Source organism: Excalfactoria chinensis, chromosome 3 (assembly GCF_039878825.1).
Source record: "Excalfactoria chinensis isolate bCotChi1 chromosome 3, bCotChi1.hap2, whole genome shotgun sequence".
Classification (NCBI taxonomy): Eukaryota; Metazoa; Chordata; class Aves; order Galliformes; family Phasianidae; genus Excalfactoria; species Excalfactoria chinensis.
The window spans coordinates 33,174,897-33,197,936 of NC_092827.1; the positions used below are offsets into that span (position 1 = coordinate 33,174,897).

At 38.2% G+C, this 23,040-nt stretch overlaps 1 protein-coding gene across 3 annotated transcripts in view; it reads right to left on the reverse strand.

Annotated features, from left to right (window-relative positions):
* The window catches only part of RNGTT (RNA guanylyltransferase and 5'-phosphatase), a 185,001-nt gene that overhangs the window by 38,015 nt on the left and 123,946 nt on the right, over positions 1-23,040 (reverse strand). The window lies entirely within an intron of this gene.

Here is a 23,040-nt window from a genome sequence, read left to right on the forward strand (position 1 = left end):
TTATGAAATAGCGGTGATGGTTTCACAGTGCAATTCTTGTGTTTGAATTTCACATTCAAATAATTACCTTAAAATTATGAGAAACAATCATCAAAAATGCAAATGACTCCAGGCATTTCACATATAAGTACTTACAGTTTAAAATACGCTGCAATATTCAAAGTTGTTTAAACTAATTGAATTTGTTTATAGATTGCAATGTATATTATCAATGTGATTTTTCTTTTGGTTTTTTGGTAGGAAGCAACACTCCAAGCAATGGTTCTTCAGGAGAAGCTATCCATGCATAAAACTGCGATCTCCATACTCTTTTCCCATACAATGAATTGAGCAACCACCTCCTTAGACATGCCTATCAGGGCTGTAGCGTCGTGTTTCATAAAAACACCATAACAGACAATTATTAGGACCAGTCACTTCTGATTTTTGGCAATGTAATATCAAAATCGCGAAGACCTTCCCACTACCAAGAAAACACTGCCCAATGCCCTCTTTTCTGCATCCAACATCTTAGATTTGGACTTTTCCATGATCAAAAGAATACACGTGTTTTCAAAATCCCAGCTGCAAGAGCCAGTCTACAAAGGATGCTGACTGCAGGAGTGGGTATGGCTGGGCACACAAGTACAAAAAAGAGGTGGCACTAGAAGCGGGGTAAATGGAAATAAACATGGGACAAGATTAAGGGCTGGGTGAAAGGAATAAGGAAGAGTGAGGCAGCAGGGAATATGGCAAACAAAAGTGTCAAGTAGGATGAAGTATCCACTTCGAGATATTCTCAGCAAAGACTCAGGCACATTTCACTGTCAGACAAATGCTTCAGCCACCAAGTAGTGCTGAGCAGTGGCAGAAAGTTGGCATCAAACAGTCCCCCACATCCTGTTGGCAGCTTGGCCTAGAGGACATGGCTTGAGCACGAGGAGGACCGTCCAGGCCACCTGTCATATTCCAAGGGCTGCTTTGACAATCTAATGGGCCACACAAAACGTCGATCTGAATACATCTGACCAGTTCATACATGAGCCACCTGTGAGACTCCCTCTGGACTAAGCAGCATGGGAGGCTTCTGCACAGGAGCACACACAGAGGTAGGGAAGCAGGGGGAGCCAGGAGCCGCTGCCTCTCACAGCAGTGAGTTACGGCAGGCGAGCTGAACGCGGTAACTTGCTCCTGTGCGAGGCAGCAGCTCCTGTGCTTGCTCTGTTGCAAGATCATATCGTTATTATGCAGGAACGCACTGCTGTGATGTGTGGCCCCAGCCAGCAGTGCACAGGTCAGACAAGCTGAGAGCGGGAAGCAGGGTGTGAAAACACAAGATGTGCAGTAGAGAGGTTGCAGAGATGTAAGGGAGATGGCAGCAGAAGGGTGGGGAGTGATGCGGGAAAACAATGAAAAATGAGCAGGCTTGAAACATTTGTTTTTTCCAAGATGAAAAGCTGCGTGAAACAGGCAGCAGGAAGCATGCAGAGCTGCCTGCAGCCATGCTTCAGTTATTCACTATCCCTCTGAAAGACAAAATGCAACTTCTTTCTTACGTTTCAAAAAATAACTCTCATCAAAATCCAAGAACTTAGAGCAATTTATCAAATGGTATCTTGTAGCATCTCTGTTCGGCAATCCTCAAATTCAACTTAATGGACATTGTGGTCGATGAACAACTCATTATTTCACATAAGTCACTAGATTCTGTTTCTCTGTCTTTATTCTTGACTGTTGTTTGCTCTTTTTACTAACTCTTGCCATCACCAAAAAGCCTGACTTCAGATGAGCAATGCTCTTACGCATTCTATTCTTTTCTCTCTCTTGTTAAGCTTTCTAAGTGCTACAGCATACCAGCAAAGTTCTGTTGGATCTAACATGGCTTTCTTATATTATACAATCAGACTACTATCTGAGAGTACCCAAGACTGCAGAAATTCTGAAACTCAGCTACATGCTACACGTATTTGTTTGCACTTCCAGTGCTGGTGTAGCTGGGATTCACTGCTGTCACTGAGGGACCAGGGGCAGCATCTGTATGGCAGGGTATGATCTGACCTGCTCCTGGAAAGAAGTCTCTTCAGGCCAGAGATGGCGTTTTCTGGTTAATGAGAATGGCAGACCGATACCTCAAACACTCCTGGGGTCTGTATGGAAGAGATTTCACCCTAGCAGATATGATTAACAGGAATATCGACTCCACTGTTGAGACAACAGGATTAAGATGCACGCACTAATTCCATTTTGCAGCCAGCAGCAGTACCAAGTGGCTCGATGTGCCTGACGGTCTGACCTAACAACTTCATCCTGCACATGCTGCCAAAAGACATTTACAGTCTTCACAGAGTTCATTGGTAAAAAGATTTCAGTCCTGAGAAGATGTGTACCAAGCATGCATTAGGTGTGAAGCAAAACCGAATGAAAAACCAATCCTGACAGCGGTGCTGCTGACCCTTGTGCACATCCTTATCTTTATTGCTAGGATCCTCTCTGCATATGCATTAGTGAATGATTAAGGCTGGAACGGAGGGGGAAAAAACCTGCTTAAAATATAAATTGGACAGTCAGATACAATTTTAGGAAAATCACCATGACTGCTTTCTCATGCTGAAACTCCATATTTAAAATAACTATATAATGGGTGGTTAATATTAGTTATTATCTGAAAGACTTCACATTTCATTTTAAAGTATTCCTTCTCCATCAGGAGCATATAAAAAAGTATATGTCCATTGCTATGCTCTCTGTATGCTTTTAACCACATTTAAAAACCTTTCTTGATGCATTTTCACATTTCAGGCAGGAACGACTCTTGTAAGTTAAAACTACAAATGTACAACCACCCTGAGAACAGAAGGAACATCACTATGAGTTCAATAAATGTATTTTCAAGCATTATTTGAATGGCTCCGACATATATCTTTGAAGATAAAGGAAACTTTTACATAAGTTTACAAATTTAGTATTCCTTTATACAAAGAAAGAACGTCATTACTGCATACTACGGCACAAGCATAAATAAAGCGTACTGGCACAGCAGAAAGGATGCCATATCCACACAGCCCCACTAACATCTTATTAATATTCCATATTTATCCTGTGTTCACTTGGGCTGTGAGGGAGAACAGTACATTATGCTGCAGAACTATAACCATGGAAAGATGGAAAGAGAAACAGTTCTTTAAACAGTTTATTGAACTGTAACTTGTATTCTACTGTGGCAGTACTGCAACCATAGTTCGCTTCTTGCTTAGGACAAACATTCCCCATTGCTTTTCAACTCTTGGAGTAATAAATTGAAGGAATTGCTAGATAAAAAAAAATAAGCAGAAATGCACCCCTGATTCTGTCCGTGGTTGACACTGCATAGAATTAACTTTGTTTAACTTAGAAAATAATTATTTTAGTATTTTATTTCATAGACTAGCACAGCAGTAGCGTAGTGAAAGTATAACACTAGATTTTGTAAAACACAGAAGTGCATATAATAAAGGGATCCAATAAAAATCTGAAAAAGGCCAATATCAGTGCATGCATAAGCTTGTGAATTTCAACTGAGATGCAGACATGGTTAGCAAACAACATGCATCTAACGTTGCTTGAAAACTATAAAGTGCCATTGAGAGTATGAAGTATATGCATTGAGAGTTCATTTAAGCAGTAATGTATCTCGCATGAAGAATACTGACAATGGAAAAACAGGGGCTTCACATACAAGACAGAAGAGCTTTTTCCAGCACTCTACAGTGCATTTATGAAATCCCTTTTTTAGGTAATGGAAATATTCTGACACAATTTTTTCACTCATCACTCATGCACGAGGAGAAAAAAATTTGATGGACAAGTATAAGCCATTTCAATGCAATCCTCCCGGGAAATAGCAGACAAATAGATTGTATATTCTATTTAGGGCATTTTCCCTCAAATCAGAGCACATACCAAGAAAAAACAACCACCTATGAGACAACTAGAGAAGGACTAAACACAGCTAGTCACATAGCAAAGGTGCAAAATAATTGTGTTTGGCCTCAGAGAAGAAAAAGGTCGGGAAGGGATGCATGTGTTAAAAAAATAAATAGGGAGACTGTAAATAATTTTACAACGTTAAATTTATCTTTGCAAGAAAACTCCCAAGGAAATTTAAGCACAATCTTTTCAATGTACGATTTCAGAACTTGCAGAATATCCCAAGCCAAGCTAATGGTGACAACAATTAACATAATATGTAAGCAATATGCACAAGGAAAAAAGGCAGTGGGCAGCTCAACTGAATTCAGAACTGAATTCAACACCCTCATCTTTTCCCACTATGGTTTTCCAACAGTGTAGGCTATTAGCGGTATTAATACCTGTGCTGCTTCCTGAAGCAAATGCAACTTAGGCAAAAATACCAATATTACATGCTAATAGCCCTCTACAGGAAAAGCTCCTATGCTTATCACTTGAAAGGCTTCATGGAATTACATCACTACCTGCAGTAAATCACTGTCTGTCATTGACTATTGATGGCAATAATCTAGGAAATGACCGAACCCTGAAAGACATACTGCCACTGAACAACCTCACCCCTGTAATGTACCAAGCCCCCTAAAAATGACATTTACAGAGCTTGAAATGGCAGAACAGTGACCTCATATTTGAGGTAATGGTCTAAGTTATCCTGTATCATGATCAAAGAGAATAAACTGAATAATATTAAGGTTTACATTGATTTAGGAGAGTTTAATAAGCATTATTCTTGATTTTTTTTTTTTCTTTTTTAAGTTTAATGACGTTTGGGGATGAGATTGTATTTGAATGCTTTGCTAGAGACAGGGAGAATAAAACCACAACATCCAGTGTTTCCAAAAGCCCTTCTTCTTGCTTGCTGCACTTATGCCCACTGTTGATTATATTTTAATGTTTGTCCAGGCTTTGCCTTGCAAGCAAATCACATAAAGAAGCATTTTGACTACATTTACATATAACTTATCCATAAAAAGTAGAAAAGACAAGTAAGTAGAAACAAAAAGTACCCATTAAATAATCATGCCCATTCCTCCACCATTATTCCCTGTAGTATAATGAGCAATTTGGCCACGCTGGCCATAAATTATCTGAAAAATGAGGCTGCTTGCCTTTTCCTTTGGGAGATTATAACGTATTCTGAGAGATTTCACTAATAGAATCTATTTCTAATGGTAAGCCTCGATTTTTCTTTCTGAATATTATGCCTCTCATCTCACTGAAATATAGGACAGAGTTAGGAACTATTCCCAACTCACTTCCTGTGTGCAGTGTAGAGGCTCTGCCCACACTGATCCACATCTCACACAAGAGCAGACAAGTATCCCAGCAGTGGATTATGCTAGAGCAGTGCGAACGGACTTTCTAGTTTATTCCATAGGGTTCTTTCAGGCTGGCCATCTTTTAATGGAGATCATGATAATACCAGATTAAACACAAGAGTTTGGTTAAAAACTGACAGTGCAGTGCTAAATTCTACAATAGGAAATTTCAATATATAAGACGTCTAATTAGATATTCCAAAGTCAAAATAAAGAAATCTCACGAGATTCACTTGATCATATGAAAGCACAAGGAGCAACTAAGGAAGTTAGAGACACTGCTGAAAAGCTGCTGATTTGTTTGTTCCCACTGGAAAATAAACAAAACCACCACCAAGTCAGGGATGCTACTGTTTCTGAGTTACCAAAATGCCTGCAGAAATAGAGGTACTAAAAGAAATGCTCTGAGGATAATGTGATAATCAAGGTGAAATAAACCACCAAACCCAGATGCAATTTATCTGAGCTTTCCCACTTTTCTTAATATGAAGGGCCTGAATCGCTAGTAACAAACAAGCGAAGAAACCAACATCAATCTAGCATCTAAATGGGCTAATTTCTGCAGCCTTCTTGGAGTCATGCCCTTTAGCTCAGCTTTGTTCAGCATGCCCACCTTGGCCATGTGTGGCGGCACTACCGATGAGGTTGCACATCCCCTGCCCTCACACTGTGGCTGCATCTGCTTCTCTTTTGATCATCTTAATGAGAGAGTGCTTAAAGAGGAGTGGGGGACAGGAGAGGCACCACACTGGCATAATCGATTCAGACAGCCAAAAGGCTTCTGTTACAGTCTCTCACAGTAATTTACTATAAAAAAATAAAAAATAAAGCTAGGCAGTAAGTACTTTTATATGGAACAGGCTACTTACTACTACGGATCAAGCCTTGATTAAGAGACTGGGGAGGTAGAATAAATGGTCAGTTTTCATCTCAGCAAAGGCCAAGTAACTATTCAATTTGCGTAACAGACTGTTTAATATATTTATTAGAAATGTGAAAAAGTCATGAACAGAGAAAGTCTGCTGATGAAGCAAGACATGGAGCAAAGGCAGGCAACTTTAGCTAAATTGCAAAGTTCATCACTTTGAGAGGAAGCTGATGCCGTATTTACAATCACCCACATAATCTTAATATTACTCTCCTCTGCAGCGAAAGATATGTGCTCCTGCACATACGAATTAGAAAATGAAATCAATTCCCTAGGATTAATTAAGGAATGTATCATGACGTATATAAACCTGGCAACTAGACTTCTATTATTTCTCCCACTCTCCAATATTCTGAGGCTCAACTCTGAAGCCGAATGAGCTTTTTCCTGTGAAAGGTTTTGACATTCCTTTGTCCTTGGCCTTTCTGTTTGTCACTGAAAAACAAAAACAAAAAGCCACAGAACAAACTAAAATCACTGCAGCAGAGCTGGAAATGGAAATACGCGGCCATTTTAACACAAGATGTTATTGCTGAAAGACCATATTTTGGCAGGAAAGCTATGATGGGCTGGTCGTATCTGGATGGAATCTCTTCCATTCTGCCCCTCCCCTGTCAGTGCAACTGATGCAAGAGTTTCCTGATTTCCAGTCCAGGTATGGCACAACTTCATGGCAGTCCCAGGCACTGGCAGCTAATGGTTCCGAGGAACACAACCAGGTGTTCCTGCACATCAGCCAAATTTAGTGAGCACTCCTCCACAACAAGGAAAAGGCACTTCTGTGTCCCAGGGAGGTGACTCTTACTGTACATCAAAACACTGAGGAATTACTGATGCAAAAGTCTTTTAGAAAATGAATTGTAAACTACTCTGAATCAAAGTACGAGGTATCTTAAACAAATTAGTTGGCAGCAGTATCTTTTTGATAATACAGGGCAAAGCAAAGATGGATCAGGTGATTTGCACCTTCTTCCTCATAATGGAAAAGGGATAACTGAATTATGTCAAATGAGGGAGAATTCAAACATGGTAAATACTACATCACAAAACACATCATGAGATGGCAGCTCATTGATGATGGTTTGGTGTGCAAAAGTAGCAAGAGCAGAACATGCAGATGCATAATAAAAAACATCTGGAAGATTGTTTAAAAAAACAAAGTCAGTAAAGAATATAAAATTCACTCAGCAACCTGGATCACACATATGACCATTATCAGAATTCCCACCTTCCTCTTGAAGATGCTGAGGAAAAGGCATCACAAAATCACATTCCTAGCCATAAGAATATATATTGCCAGCCTACTCTAAGCAATTTCTTTTTCTTCCTGTTTACCCACTCCACCTTAACGACTTATTCATAATACTTTATTAATTAATCATGCACAACCACAAAATGACTGAATTGCAGTCTACAAACCATTTAGGTACCAGTCCACGTGAGACTGTACAGATTACAGACCTGAAGTGAAGCATGCGAAGAACAAAGGACTCCTTGTTTGGAATGGGTGTGACACACTTGTTTATTATAAACACCGTTAAATTCAGGTCTGATTTAAGGTGCCTCGTAATAAGTGAAGACAAACAGCCTTACTGGGCCCACCTCCAAAACCCTCCTCCCACTACATACATTGTAATTTTATATTTCTAAACGAAGTCACAACCAACCACATGGAAATCAGTAAAAACCCCGGCCTTTCAGACACAGGTGGAAAGTAAAAAGCAAGCACAAACATTACAAAAGGTTATCTGCAGCAAAGATTATCATAAAGAAAGAAGATACAGTCAAAGAGGAAGAAAGCAAGCATGTAACAGGCACATGTTTCTACAGATTTTTGGGGGCCAACGTAACCATTTCCTAAGCATTTTGTGTGCAGTCAGTAGCCCCAGTCCCTGTTCTTCAATGCCATTTTTTTTTGGAATTAAAATGATTAACTTGCTTTGTGACATGTTCTCCACAATGTCAAAGAAGCTGGGGCCTGGGTGACGAGCACCCTGCACAAACGTATCCTTCTTACAAAAGGCAAGAAAAAAATAATTGAATCCTCCATAAAAACAGCTATATTATTACTATTACAGAAAGAGAGTATCTTTTCACTTACTGTCCTTAATTATGAATTTTTATTATGTAGGGCACAAGTGAAAGAGTAGTTGTGATTAAAAGCTAACTGCATAGGACACAAAATTGGTTACTTCCAGTCCCTGGCTGATAACCACTGATTTAACTGGTAGCAGGATGACCTATCTCTTCTTTCATCTACTGCTGAAAAGATGTATGTAATGTAAATTATTAAGGTATTAATTAATAAATGTACAGTACAAGAGGTTTTTGTGCTCTTTCTTCTTTTCCTTTTTTTTTCCTTTTGCCTCCAAGAAATCATTTTTACTGCAGGCAATTTTGCATGTCATTTTGGACTATATTTTATCCTCGCTAAAAAAAGCCTGCTAGAAAATCAGTGCAACATTGTTCAGCATATTTTGACTTTCCAAGTAGAAGATACTCAAGGCAATTTTATAGGCTACCTGCATGGAAAGTTAAGCTTTTTCCAGTAATACAGTTAACTGCAATTAATGTCAGGTATTGCAGAAGAAAAAGCAATTCACACTGTTTATTATAAACACCATTAAATTCAGGTCTGATTTAAGGTAATATCAATTCTCAAGGAAGACTAAGTTTTATCACTGGAAAGAAAAAGGACCGAAGCACACGTTTTCAAGTCAGGAGAAAGGTTTTAATGATGCAAAATTAGTTTTTTGTTTGTTTGTTTGTTTTTTTAGTATATCAGATGAGCATAATAAAAACGATTGGTTTTTCCCACATCTTACCTACATCTTCAGATCATTAAAGAGAGAAATCTATCAGTATATGTGAATGTCGTTTCGGTTGTTTCATTAACATCCTGTGTGTTTTAACCAGGATTTTAATCACTTTGGGATAGGAACTGAGAACAAATAAAAAGTAATCACCTGTACGATGAAGCCAACCCCGCAACCAGGCTACACACAAGACGAGGAAAGGTGAACGAATAAAACCTTAGCTGTCACACAAGATCAAATCTATATAGGAACTGTATCCTATACAAAGACAAAAAAGGGGAAGCTTGTAAAGCACATATTCCTGTAACAGAGCATGGGAAACCTACATGTTAACATATCCCTGCTGTCAGTTTTTTAACAGCTGGGAAAACCAACAACAAAACAGAGTGTTTCTTCTCTCTTTTCACAACCCGGCTTCCTATGAGAAATGCAATTTAGGAGTGGTAGGAGTTACTCCACTTACCCAGCTACTATAAGCCTGTGTTCCAGCACACAGCCCCCGGGAACCATTTCTTTTGAATGCTAGACTTTTCTGCTACATTTTAAAGGTAGAGGTGAGTGACAATGACATTACTTTGATAATTCCTACAATTCTACATTTTTTTTGTTTAATATATTAAATTTCACTCTCAGACTATTGCTTTGATTTTTCACATCCACCACTTGCACTGGAAGAAGACTTATCTGTGATTGACATAAATTGCACAGAAAAAGAATTAACTGCGTGAGCACACATTTCTTTTTTTGAACCAATAAAAGAACATCCACCGGACAAAAAAAAATCAGTTTAAAAACTGAAAAATCAAGAAACCCTTTAACCACTTGAGAATTAAATAGATCATTCCATTCTTTGAACCCACTTTCAAGACTACCTTTTTTATTATTGGACAACAAACCGTTTCTTCTTTCAAGCATGAATCACTCAGGATGATGACAGAAAGCAATTTGGTATTTGAAAATGAAAAAGAAGGAAAAGAAAGCATTTTCTTCAGGACCAGAATGCAGGAAGGGAGTTTTTAGATGCGCTAGGGAACTGGTGTAAAAATTTTCCCTTATCCAACTTTACCAAGCTTGCATACATGGCACAAAGAGATCTCCTGCAACTGTCCCAATCAGTCATAGAATGGTTTGGGTTGGAAGGAACCTTTAAGATCATGTAGTTCCAACCCCCTGCTACAGGCAGGGACACCTGACCAGGTTGCTCAAAGCCCCAACCAGTTAAGGAGAGCCAGTCTAGATGTACTTTTAATTCCATTTGAAATAACAGTTATTCTTCTCACTCAAGATGATCCTTTCTCCACTTAACAGTTTGAATAAAACCCGCTTTGGTGTAAGTTTGTCAATGGTGTTTCCTAACATAAAATGCAGGTAGGTTTCTACAGAACCTCAGAGTTCATGTTTCATTAAGTACAGCAAGTACGAGTGGAAAGCTGCTGTAGCTACTAATAAACAGATTATTTAAAATGAAGGCAAAGAGAGAAGCTCTCAAGAATTAAAATCTGGAAGGTTTCCCCCACTCCATCTCATCCCCCAGTTCACCCAATCTCATCACTAATAACGTTCCATAACTTTTGTACTTCTACCTTTGTAGGCCCCTGGGCAATTCAACTTCAAGACGAGGATTTGTTAGAAAAACAACTTCCCTTGCTGTTCTAGAACACGTAGCCATTTTAAGTTAAAAACCTATCTGTGGACTTGGAGCTATTACAGCAGAAGAATTAACTTTAAGTGACCATGATATTCCTGCACTTTTGTCTTATTCATCTCTGGCTTTGTAACACAAAAATCCTTTCTGTGCTTTTACACATTGAAATGAGTTTATGTCACTTCAGGTCTGTGGGAATCAAAGGAATAATTTAGGTAGAACAATCACAAAGGGATATTTTTTGCATTAAACTGAAGTACATAACTAGGTTGCACTAAAGATATTCTTTTCATAAGAAGACTGCAACAGAAAAGGGACTCTGCAAAGTCTACCTCTACAGTGTCTTACGTTGTGGATTTTTAAAGTTGTTTAAAAATCTTTCTGTATCAGCTTTCACTTAAAAGAAACATCATTTTCATAACACAGCTTCCAGCGATGAAGTCAAACATTTGACCAAATGCTATATAAAATCCTTTGGGAAACAAATGATTCTTGGTCTACATAATGAAAAGCAACAGAGTAGACAAAGCTGTATAGATCCTTAAAAGAAGGATTTTTTCTGAACTAGTTGGAGGCTGTTCCTGTTCCTCAGGCTTGTCGAGTAAAAACCCGCTTTGTCAAGGAGTTTAAGCAGCTATTCCCATGCCTCTGATGCCTAGCATAGCCTATAACAATTTAATTTTATTCAAGTGAAAGTGTTTTGTTTTTTACTGGAGTAAAGTACTGGACAGTCATCTTGCCACAGGCTGGATGCAGACATGCCTCTTGCCTACACAGGCTCTATCAAACCACAAAAATCCATCAGAGAAAAAAGCATCAAAGAACCTTAATTTTATCTCCAAAAAAGGCAGGATATTACCTTCAGACATTTGGAGCGTGCATGTCTCTGAATATTACAAAAGGAAACAAGTGATGTATCATACATGAAAGACTCTCTAAGATGGTTAAAATAAAATAGATACTAAGGCAAAAAACAGGAATCATCAGAGTCTGAAAAAAAACATTCATCGCTTCCTATTATAAGTCTGAGTAACAGAAGAAAATGCACAGTTTTAATCATTCAGGTTTAATGACATAATTTAAATAACAGAAGCTTAATACCTCTGCTGTTGAAATACTTCCAGTTATTTTTGATCTGTCTCAGCTAGATGAAAGTATTTGCATGTCTCTGATACTCAAATCATATTCCAAAGCACTTCTCTTAACATTCAAGTAATGCTTGGATACTTTTATGGAAGTGACTGTTGTGCAGAAATGTAAGTACAAAGACCTTGGGCAGTGAAGACTGAGTTCTCTCTGCTTCTCTTGAATGAGTCAAGAGGGAACAATAGCGAGTTCTGCATATAGATCATTGTCATCATAAATTAGTAAATCAGAAGCATTATTAATCTATTAGTTGAGAAGGGTTAATCGTGCCCATAATGATTCTTTCCTCCTGGAGGGAAGAGAACAGTTCAGAGCCTTTACTGGGTGACATCCACTCCATTTCTGACTTGGTTTGTTCGTCTCTATTCCCCACATCACTGATCTCCTACATTGGAATACCCGCATTTGGCAGAATTCTGCACTGCTTAATAAAAAGATTAGAAAACTGAGCATAAGAGATTTGATGCTTTAACAGCCATCAAAGGAGCAAAGTGCTTTTATTAACAGTGGTCAGACGGTAGCTTGATATGCAAACTTGAGGGGATAAAAACACAATCAAGTTCACTATGCTACTACACTTTTCTCATTCCAGTTTTCACTATCCTGTAAGTAGAGGTATACACGTTATATTTCATTTCTAATCCTCTGCCAAATACTTGCCCGCAGTTCAATCTTTCAATTCTTTGTGGAAAAAAAAGGCTTTAAGTATGAAAATATCCAAAGATCATAGCTCTGAAAATATTTAGTGCTTATAAGGGGAAAAAATGCCATCTGCTGGGTACAGCTGAGGACTGAGAATTTATTTTCTTTCCTCTCTAATATAATATGCTCCCTGTGAGAGTTTTCTCTGCACTTTGGATGTCATTTTCCCCCACCTTAAAAACTGATAGAAATATCTGCAGTCCTCCTGGGAAGTATGTAATAGCTGCCTCGTTAAAACAATGTCTGAAGCTTCTTATTCTCCTATCTCACAAATAGCAAGAGATCTGACATCAGTTGATAAGATTGGTCAGCATACCAATAGGAGTGCTTTTAATCCTTACATTAGATGGTTGGATTGTCCTTACAATCTCCATTACTTCACAAGCTTCTCTACCTCCACATAACTACATTATACAGTTAGAGAATTGAATTTATCCAGCTTGCACAAAGCAGAGCAACACACCGCCATCCATTTCCTTTTGCAGCGACACACAACTTTGCTACTATTCAAAAGCCTGCAATGGAACACTGGTTGCTACAGTACAGGTGCAGAACAGGTTGGCAATCTGGCCTTAAATGAGGAAAACATGGCATTGAAAACTATAGTGCATAAAATGGAAAAATAACTAAAAGAAGCCCAGAATGTCCAGTACAGAAATAGATGAAAAGAGCCAAGTGTGATGTAATAAAATGGATTACTTTTTAAATGGACAAAAGCTATGAGGACAGAGTTTCATCCTCCATGGTTACATATGGGAAAGAGAATTTTGTTTTGGTTCATAAAAGCCAAGGGAAACGTTTTCATTGTTGTTGTTGTATTTACAACACAAAGAAGCAGCTGTCACCTGTTGTGTGTGTACATACACACACGTTCACACTGAGGCACGTATATTTACAAATAAAATAACATGATTCATTTCAAGTGAAACTGAAGCAACGTACAATATTGGAAATTTGGGCTTCAAAATGAAAATAAAGGCTTATTTCTCACACACACAATGATGCTAAAAATGAAGTGGGCCCTGTGAAGGAACATATCTTCCTTCCATGTGTTTAAGATAAAAACACCGAGGTTGATTTCAAAATAGAATTCAGTACAAAGTCATGCTTGTACTTCACAATTGCTGTCAAAAGACTTTGGAAAAAAGGAAGCAAGCATAAAAAGTATGAAAATACACAATTTTGGCCTTTATAGGATCCTCCAGTAGGAACATGCTTACATACGTTTCCAGATGGGACCAAATATCTACTGAAAGCTATTAATGGCTTTTGCAAAGCACTAGGTATTTATTCCCTGTCAAAGTGCACAATGCGCCTAAGCTTGATATCCAGCAGTTACCGTTCTTTTCCATACTGCTTATATAAATAACAAAATGGATTCTGCATTGCCATTGAATCATCACGCCTTGATTATGCAAATTGATCTCCTACAGACAGATACATGTACCTACAGTCTCAATGACTTTAATGTGTTTGTACAGGATAAGCATCTTTTCCCGGGGACAAAAAGAAAAGCTGGGTGCTTGCCAAAAAGATGGTGCGTGAATTACCAATCCTGTGACAGATCCCAAGTCATTACAGCAACAGATATGAAAAATACAGTGTATTTCCTCAGAATGCAAATGTCCCTTCAAATGGTAATTAATAATAATAATAATAATAGGCAATTATTTTTTTAATCAAATCATCCCACCTTGAATACCTATAAAACAAGAGACACCGGATCATTCTTCTAAAAATAATTACATAGGCTTCTTTTCCAATTTCTCTAAGGTTTTAAGATAAGTGGATGTACCAAGAGTTTCTCTTGGCTACCAGAGGAGGTGAAACTGCTGATAATCGGCTTAGTGTTCTAGAACACTACCACCGCATGCATATAGTATCGATAACACTGACATGTTATATATATATATATTTGTATACTGCAAACAACCTGTATCAGGGCCATTTATTTTGTTGACGTGCTTTGCTGATTCCCAAATACTTGTGCATGCAGTCAGACACAAAAAGCTGGACTTCTATTTTCTAACCCAATTCCAAAACATTTTTTTTTGATGGTATCAAAGCAAACTACATTGTACTCAGAGTTATGACTGCCATGTATTATTTTTATCTTTAATATATTCATTACTTAGCACTTGCATTGCTTCCTTTATGATTTGTGAGTTTGGTATTATCAGACAATTACATAATGCATTGTTCAGAGTAAGGCTGATGAAGAGTTCAAAAACACATACAATATCTTTTGCTGTCCAGCTTGTTTGACCAACTCTTGCTGTGATAATTCTCTTTTCCTCTCTCACTTTGCTTTATTCTTCTTTGAAATACACCACAGCATGCAAGGAAGTAAGCTCAGTGAACTTTCTTTTCCTGAAATAAAAGGTTCTTCAGTTCAAATACCATGGAAAAACACTTTGTCTTCTTACATTAGAGATCTGCAACCATTTTACACTAATGCTCTTTCCCAAACTTGTTTTTAAATGTACCAATCAGTAAAGTGAAAATAATGATAAAAAATCTCCAATTAAACAGCAAACTGAAACAAAGAACTAAACAAAACAAAACCTAATTGAACATTAATTAATACTTCAGGCAGTTCACACAGGGAAAAGCATTCTGAATTAAGTTACCATTTGTGGCACTCTCACAGAATCTAACAAATAATCCTTGCCTGAAGATCACAGTTACTACATGCAAAAGTCAAAGAAGCTCATAACACTTTATATGTATGGCCTCAAGCTGCACCAAGCTAAGTTTAGGTTGGATGTTAGGAAACACTTCTTTACAGAAAGGGTGGTCAAGTACTGGAATAGGCTTCCCAGGGAGGTGGTTGAGTCACCGTCCCTGGATGTGTTTAAGAGCCGTTTGGATGTGGTACTCAGAGAAATGATTTAGCAGAGGGTTGTTAGAGTTAGGGTACTATGGTTAGGCTGCGGTTGGACTTGATGATCTTCGAGGTCTCTTCCAACCTGGGTAATTCTGTGATTCTATACTGAGCAGCATGTTCAATTGTATTGTCTCTTGACTCCCGTACTTAAAAAGTTAAATTATACTGGTACAAAAGAAAAATAAATTCACAAATGAACTTCATTATGCTGAAGATGTGTATCTACTGCTCAGAACTTTAGCAAAAGGAAGATGAATATTTCCTTTATTTAAATTATATAGTCTTTGAATTATGCATTATTTAAAAATATGGCAAACTAACTGGATCAGGCTGCACGGGGTACCATCCAGACCGGCCTTGAACACCACCAGAGATGGGGCACCCACAGCATCTCTGGACAACCTGTGCCACTGTCTCAACCACTCTCCTAATATCTAACTTAAACCTCCCCTCTTTAAGCTTAAAGCCATTCCCCATTGTCCTGTCACTACCAGATCATGTAAAAAGTCAGTCTCCCTCCTGCTTATAAGCTCCCGTAAGATAGCTGCAATGAAGTGTCCCCTTATGACTCTCCTCTAGACCCACTTCAACAATTCTGCATCCTTCCAGAACATGAGGCTCCAGGCTTAGATGCAGTAGTCCAGATTGCAGCCTGCCTACAAGGGCAGTGTAGTAGGGGGATAATAACCTCCTTTGCCTGCTGGCCACCCCTCTTTTGATTCAGCCCAAGATAATGTTGGCCTTCCAGGCTGTGAGAGCACTCTTCTGACTCACGTGCAGCTCTTCATCCACTAGAATCTCCAGTTCTTCTCTGCAGGAGTGAGAACTTAAGAGACATCTGGGATTGCCCTGATCCAGTGGCACAATAGCAACACTTTGCACTTGGCCTCCTTGAATCTCATTAGGTTCACAGGGACCCACTTTACAAGCCTGCCTGGGTCCCGCTGGGTGGCACCCTTTCATTCTACTGTATTAAATGCACCCTTCATCTTGGCATCATCAGCAAACTTGCTGAGGGTACACTGTATCCCACTGTCTGTGTCATTGATAAAGATGTTTAAGAGTACTACCACCAAAATGGAACTCTGGGTGACACCACTCACTGCTGGTCTCCAGCTGGACATAGGTCCATTGACCACAACCCTTTGTCAGGAACCATCCAACCAACTCTTTATCCACTGAACAGTCCAGCTTTCAGATCCATCTCTCTCCAATTCAGAGATAAGGATGGCAAGACCATGCCAACAGCCTTGCACAAAAAGTCCACGTAGATGAGATCAGCTGCCCTTCCAGCCGTTTCATATACCCACTTGTCTTACCCAATGCTGGAGAAGTGTGTCCTTATGCATTTTGAAGAAGCTGTCCTTGAAGGTAAGCCAGCTTTACAGCACCACTCTGTGCTTTAGGGGAAGCTGCCACTGGATATTACTTATTTGTTTCCTTAAAAAGCCAAAGCCAGCTAACCTGAAGTCTGAGGTTATTTCTCCACTGTTTGCTTTTCTACCATCTTACATTTGTTTAATAGGGATGGCATCAGTTCTCAAATTTCTGGCTAGTTCTTTTTGATACAAGAAAATCAAGAAGTCTAAGCTACAAGGTTGAAGGAGCACTGGAACAGGCTGCCCAGGGAGGTGGTGGAGTCTCCTTCTCTGGAATATTCAAGACCTGCCTGGGCGCCTACCTGTGTGACGTGGTGTAGGGAACCTGCTTTGGCAGGGGGGTTGGACTCGAACTCTGGAGGTCCCTTCCAACCCCTACAATTCTGTGATATTGTGATTCTGTGAACATAAACTTTAGAATAAAATTGAAATCTGAAGGTAAAATAAGATAGAGCATTTAGACACATGATAAGCAAATTCTAGAGGAATATGATACTTGGAAGCTTTTCTTGAGCTCATTTACAGATAGAAATGGATCAAACAGAATGGTTAATCGTTACGATAGTTGACACAAACCACAGCAAAGTCTACGTTAAGAAAAAAACAAGTTCAAGAAAAAGGAAAAGGGTCTACAAAACACACAGAGCTACATTTACATTCCATTTAGCAAGCATATAAATAATCCTTGGATGATATGAGGCAAAGCTTTTAAAAATCTGGAGAAATGAGTAGCTAAAGCAGAATAATTATCTGACAGATGGAGATTGCCCAAGGCTGCCACTTCAACATATAAAAAGATGAGGCTGAGTTCATTTTTGAAATCCAACATTTGAAATTCCAAAAGCATTTTGTGTATTAGTTGAGGAAGGTATCACATTATGTTCAGTTTATCAGGGTATGAATACAAGTACAATTCAAATTCTTACTTAGAAAATTACTTTTCAAAACCTCATCGAGAAAATATTTTAAACACCCTCATCTGAATGGTACAGCAGAAGTACACATCTAGGTACTTCAAGTTTACTATACAGCAAAATCTGTAGGCTTTTGTATCTTCCACTGCAATGCCAAAGGTGAAAATTGCACATGGATATTCCTACCACAGTACTACCTGTGCTTCCACTTCCCATACTGCTAGACCGTTCTTTCTACATATAATGTTCTCTTGCAACGTCCTTGCACAATCCTACCCCTAAATTTGTTCAGATCTAGTAAGACTTATAGTTGAATGCCTGAAGATAACAGCTTAGCAAATTACTCACTTCCATTTGCGACTCTTACATTCTATAAAAAGCAAGCAACTTCGAAGCACACACTTGCTTTAACAACAGTATGACTATAAATGCAGTTAATATATTCCAACCTGCACTCCTCCTGCTGTCATCCCAATGTTGTGCATCTCTGCATCTATTTGCAACATCTTGTCCTTACTTGTTCCGTAATTGCTGTGGGACATCATCTGCATTCTGCCTCATAACTCCACTGTACTCTACGTAAATGCAGCCGTAATCTAGACAGATCTCCAGAGGCTAGAGTAATAAGGGATTATTATTTTCATCATTATGGCACTAGTTGTAAAACTCCCATTCTGTGACGGATGACATGCGTAAGAACAAGTTTATGTTCTTTGGCAACCAGCATTCTGCAACACAGTAAGACTGAAAAGAGCTCACGGCCTTAACCGGTCATTTACTGACCTAATAAAAGGGGGGACAGAAAGAGAGGAGGAAGCACAAAACACAGCTCAAACAAACCATACTGTCACCTCTGCTGATCAGTCAGTTAACTGTTTAGTTAACTCTTACCTATTTTTCAGTTAGGATGTTTTTGGTTTTTTTTCAAAGCAGAACTGTGAGGAAGACTGGCTCGTAAGGTGAATAACTCACCTTGTGATTGTGACAGACAGCCTATCTATATGACAGCAAATCAAGAACAGCATGGTTATTTTGAATCCATTTTTTACTTTTCAGATGCTCTAATTTACAAAACAAAAAGAACAACGTGACATCTAACAAAAGGAAAACATTCAACTGCCTATAGCTATGATATCTATATTTGGTTGTTGATCTATAATTGCCAGTACAGTCACTGAAGCCCCTGCTGTCCTCAAATACGCTGTATTTCATCTTGCATTTTTCATCACTCAACAACTTCCGAGCAGCACAAGCTTTGCCTAAAACTTGCAAACATGCCCCTGTAACAGAGATGTTACACACAACAATTATATATATTTCCCTCTGACAAGGTCATTTAACTCAGAGGTCATTTGTAAATGGTGAGCTTATGTCCTCATAATTTTATTTTTCACAAGCATCATCATAATTTTAGGAAAACGCAAAGTACTGTTACATGATTAAAGGGCTTTACTTCACATTGCTGATGAGATACAATTACCTTAGTAAATCTGAAGTGATACAGAAGTGCTGACAAATGGGCCTACCACTTTACAGCACATGAATATGAGAGCTTTACAGTTCAACTGCTGTGTTTCAGCACAGATAAGAAACACCTTATTCCTTCATTTAGCTAATGTAATAGGTTGTTGGCCATTTGTTTTCAATAAAAATAACTACTTTGATGTGATCAGAAGAGATTGAACCATAAACTGGAATCCTTGCAAAAGCAACAGAAAAAAGAGTTAATGTAAACCATCACGCTGACGCTTGGATGGGCTGCTCTATGAGAATACACAGGGGACAATTACTGTGGCTCAGCTGATAAGATGTAACTTGCTAAGGTGCAACAACACAATTTCTTTCAAGTATATGCGTTGAACAGGAGTGTCACGATTAGGTCACCAAGATTACCAAGACCTGTCTTTCCTCAGGATGCAATAGTATTTTTTCTTTATTTTCATTCTTTGTTATGGAATCTTTGTCTTAATATTGCAGCTTATTCTAAAAGTACCTCACGGACCATAAGCCTGACCCTTCCTTTTAATTCAAAGGCAAAGCAGCCCAATATCAATACTGAAATAACTGAACCCTATACAAAAATAAATGAGTCATCCATCCGGAACGGAACTACATCTGGAGTGAAACATGGCAGCTATTTGCGGTTAGCATTACTATTACAGGCTGATCTATGGATGGAAATGCACAGCTGAAAGCACAGGGGAATTTTAGGTAGATGGAAAAATAATCACACCGACTAAAATCAGGCAAATTCCCTGGAGAACTCCCTCATTCATAGGAAAAATGCACAAGATTGTTTACAATTGATCAGGATCTCAATTACACATGCCATGCCAAAGACAGGCCTAACAGCTGACTGTGCTCCAGTCTCATGCTTTTGAATAAATAATGACCCCATATGTTTTTTTTCCCCCACTATTTAATTAAATATGGAACTATAAATACATGAGCAGCATGGCTGGAGTTTAGTGACACAGGTACAGCCTAAAAGGCCACACACAACAGCAGCACAGATTTCGATGTCTGCATTTTAGGGTTTAAAGGTGAGGCTGTAAATCAGAACAGAGGACTTGAAAATTATAGGCAATCCCAATCCTCGCTATTTCAAGCTGTCACGTATTTGAGATCAATACTTTGAGCTCAGCTCCGCAGTCAGTAAAAGATCAATACAAACGCATACATTCCTTTCCCATAAATATTACTGCTTAACTATCAAAGTAACACACATGCTTTTATAATAATACTTTAAATGCATTTGCACAACTCTGCTGTCAAACGTGTGCCAAATTTCTTTGTGGACTCTTGAATGAAAACTATTTTACCTAAAGCACTGAAACCACTATGAATCCCAGCTTTTAATCACAGTGAGGCTGGGGAGAGGTGGGATGCCTAATGTTGCCATATTAGAATTGCCAGTAGCAAGACATTCTGTTCATCAAAATAGAATTTTTAGGGTTTTTGTTTGTTTGTTTGTTTCAGAAATCAACCTAACAGGCTTTCTTCAAAGTCAGTTTAATATGGCAGTGATCAGAACTCTGGAATTGCCTTTTAAAAGTCTAAAACTAAGCATGTTTCTTTTAAAACAACTTCGTAGTTGATATAGTTTGGATGATTCCATTAAAAAGTTCATATTTTACCAAGCAATTAATCAAACAACCAAATTAACAAGAGAAGCAATTAAACTTACAATATTTTATTCGTTGTTCATGTTTAACTGAGTAGAAGCTGCTGTTTCATTGGTCACTACTTAACATTAATAACACTCTTCCGGTAGTAGCAAAGTGTTGTTTTTCACCCAGTACTTAACTAAATTTTCTTTTTCTTAGTTGAACATACCTGGACTTATGCTACAAGCAGCAGCCAACTGTCATATCAGCTAGAGTAAAATCTATTTGGAATAATTATACTTTATTTCTCTAATGCCAAGTTTCTGGGATTTTTTTTCTTAAGCATGTGAAAGGAACATAAACAATGTAAGTTGTACCAGAAGATGTTTAGATTAGACATAAGGAAAAACTTTTTCTCTCAGAGAGTGGTCAGGCACTGGAATGGCTGCCCAGGGAGGTGGTGGAGTCGCCATCTCTGGCAGTGTTCAAGAGGCATCTGGATGAGGAGCTACAAGATCTGGTTTAGTAGTTTTTCTGTAGCTACAGTAATAGGAGAACGGTTGGACTGGATGATCTTGTAGGTCCCTTCCAACCTTGTCATTCTATGACTCTATGAACTTACTTAAGTCTTACAGCATTCAGAAACTAATCCAGGTACTTATATCCCTCCTGATAAGCAATACACACATTTTCACATAGCTGAAGTATGGTAGAACTTTTCTAAATGCTAGAAAACGTTTCCAGTTTGACAATGGAACACTCTTTCTTTTAGAATTTTCTGCTAAGTGTCCATATTCGTAGCAATATTTTTGCTGGCTAATTTTTATTACATTCATTTCCTGATAAAATTATCATCTATTATTTTAAATGTAATGCAATAGCACTAAGATTTTTCTATTTGAAATTGCTGTTAACTAATCAAGCAAATATATATATATTATTATTTTTTAAGGTGAAATGACAAAGAGTCTTATTTTGCTTGTGAGTTACAGGCTCCTACTATGAATTTGTAAGCTTCAGCTGAAATCAAAAGAATCCCATGATAAAAGTATAATTCCTGCCTGACACCATGTAATTTTTTCAGTAGAAATCCTTCCTGTTACACTCTTCTGTGCTTTAAATAACAGCCAAACAAATGTGAAACTGAATGTCTGAATCTGAAATCAAATGTAAAATATTCCTGTATATTCTCTATAGAGCCGTGTTGCAGTTATAGAGCGTGTTGCAGCCGTGTTGCTTCTGAAGACTTAATATACCATTTTCAACCACAAAAATTTGAACTGATGTTTCTAACCTTATGAAATACTCAGAAGTCAGTAGCCAAGAATACTTGGTTGAGTAAACCCCATACTCTCAAGATACCACACATTCAACAAATATGTTCATTAATAGAATAAGCTAAACTTAGATGAACCATTACTAGCACTCAGAACTAAGTAAGCAGTTTGTGTATTAACTGTTAAACCATACCGAGTTACCTAGGGCACACACACAAAATACAAAAGCTAAACATCAGTACTCAAACTGTCAGTTGTAATGAAACCCAGATGTCAAAGCAGGCAACAAAATCAATGAACTCAGCCCTATAAACAAAATTATTTCCAAGGCAAGCTTTAATCCAGTGACTCAATCTTCACCCTTCCCTCCCTGTTTAATATGTGCAGTGAATTAGGCAGTAAGTATGTACAATTACTCTGAAGATTCACGTGTCTCTTGCTCCTGGAGCTTACCACTTTTGAAAAAAAAACAAAAACAAAACTGATGGTTTTACAGACAATAGAAAGAAAACCTGTCATAAAACGTGAAGTTCAGGTTTTTCTTTTTAAAAAAAAAAACAAGTGACATTTCTTGATTATGCAGAATTCTAAAATGGAAGAAAGCTGATGTTGGCACTATTTTGCCTAAAAACTAGAGAAAACAGTTATTCTACATAAGAGTTTAAGCTAACATAGCCTGTCTATATTTTACATCCACCAAAGGCAATGCTAAAGCCAAAGAGGACTTTAGCTATTGTGTTGGGTTGAAACAATGTAAGGATGAGTAGTTTTACACTATAAGCGTCTGCTGTTGTTTTCAGAACAACATTGATTATAACAGTTTCCAACGCTTTCAGTGAACAAATTTTACAGAATATAGAGAGGCTTAGCCCCAGAAAATGTCAAGAAATATCAGAGGGGAGATTAAACTGCTAAGGGACATTCACTTGTGTG